The sequence below is a fragment of the Propithecus coquereli genome, unplaced genomic scaffold (assembly GCF_000956105.1).
Source record: "Propithecus coquereli isolate 6110/MARCELLA unplaced genomic scaffold, Pcoq_1.0 Scaffold127, whole genome shotgun sequence".
Lineage (NCBI taxonomy): Eukaryota > Metazoa > Chordata > Mammalia > Primates > Indriidae > Propithecus > Propithecus coquereli.
The window spans coordinates 95,629-97,437 of record NW_012136858.1 but is presented as its reverse complement, the minus strand read 5'-3'; the positions used below and the strand labels follow the sequence as shown (position 1 = coordinate 97,437).

Genomic DNA, 1,809 nt, shown 5'->3' with positions numbered 1-1,809 from the left:
GGTTATTTATAAATTTATAGATAGTAGTACAAATATATTTGTCCATAGAGCCTTTTATTCTGTTGAATTTTAATAATTTATTGCAATGGTATAGGTATTAGAGTTCTGGGGATTCTTAAGAATTCCTCTCCATCAAGATCCTTTCTTATGCCAAAACCACTAGTATCTCTATTTTATCTCTCTTTCTCACGCTTGTCTTTATTTCATGACCCTAATTAAATTCCTTATTATTTTTCTTTGAACTGTTGTAATAGCTCCCTAGATAGTCTCTCTGTCTTAGGTCTCACACTCAAACATTCCTCCAAATACACCATCATACCAGATCACTTCTCCTAATAGAGATACTCAATATGTAAAAAGACTGAGAGTCCCCACATTAAAAAATGACCATTTTTGGTAATTCAGGAGATTCATCCAGCAGGGGATCTCAGAACTAAAGGCCATGGTCTGTGACAAACACAGTCCCTGTGTAAATGGTTGTCCTTCACGAGCAGCAAATAGGCGGGGGTTTCTGGGATTGCCCTCCTGACAGTGCCACAGGCTGGAATCCAATACTAGTCAGGAACTTGCTGTTATTTTGGTTTGTGTGGCTGAAATCCTGGAAACACTTGATTAAAGCTACTCTTCTTCTATCAGAGTGAGATTAAGGAGAATGCAGGCTTTTTAAATTCCTAATTTCTGTCTAGGGCTACGTGAATCCCCCAAGGGAATGTTAAAAATGAAGGAATTGGATTATGATTTCTTTCTTCTATCAAGTTCATAGCAACATCCATGACCCAGGATATGAGTAGAACCTCATGTATCTGGAATACACGAATCCACCTGTAAACAAAATGTGCTCCAAGAGTTTTTGATGGTGGAGGGACATAATTGTTAACTCCTAGCCTCAAAATCTCCAGGCTTCATTCATCCTTTTCACGCATGATGGCTCAGAAGTCTGAAAAACCTATTGCAGCATGCTCAAGCATTTGAACCTGTGATATAGCTAGAAGACAAATCAGATTTTCTGATTTTTACTCCAAAATGTCAACATTGCTTTTTACAAGCCTAGGATCTTTAACATGTAGAACTGCTTTAAATCAACTATAGGATTTCTTCTTCTGCATCCTCCTGGTATTCCCAATATCGACGTGTTCTGTTTCTATAGCCTGAAAACATCCATACTCATCAAAAAATTAATACAGATTCTGGTTTTTCCAGCTATCATACTTCCAGTTGGTCAATCCTTGGTGTTGGATTCTATCATACCCACAGGGTGACTGTGTGGCTAGGGTGAAGCTCGTGAGATTTTTGATGAAATTGAGTCATGAAACTGTAACCATTGAATTGAAGAATGGAACATAAGTCCCTGGAACAATCACAGGTGTGGATGTCAGCATGAATACGGATCTTAAAGCTGTGAAAATGACCTTGAAGAACAGAGAACCTATGCAGCTAGAAACGCCGAGTACTGAGGAAATTAGATTCAATATTTTGTTCTACCAGACAGTTTACCTCTGGGTACACTCCTCGTGGATGTTGAACTAAGGTGAAATCTAAGAAAAGGGAAGCTGTTGCAGGAAGAGGCTGAGGTCGAGGCAGAGGAAGAGGGGGTCCTAGGCGGTAATGTCTGTCAAATTTACTGTTTCAAAGTGATAAGCGATTTGGGATATTTTTTGTATAGGTTTAGTTTGTTTATGTCAATGTTTAATAAACATAAATTGGGACAAAAATTAATGCAGATTCTAAATAGAACATGCCAATCATACACTTAGCTTTCTGCCTTTCAGATTATCTGAAAATTATATAACTTTCCAAATAAAAGCTTTC

General features: G+C 37.9%; 1 pseudogene; it reads left to right on the top strand.

Annotated features, from left to right (window-relative positions):
* Positions 1-1,606, top strand: part of LOC105805302 — a 6,839-nt pseudogene extending 5,233 nt beyond the window's left edge.
* Positions 1,607-1,809: the final 203 nt, after the last annotated feature.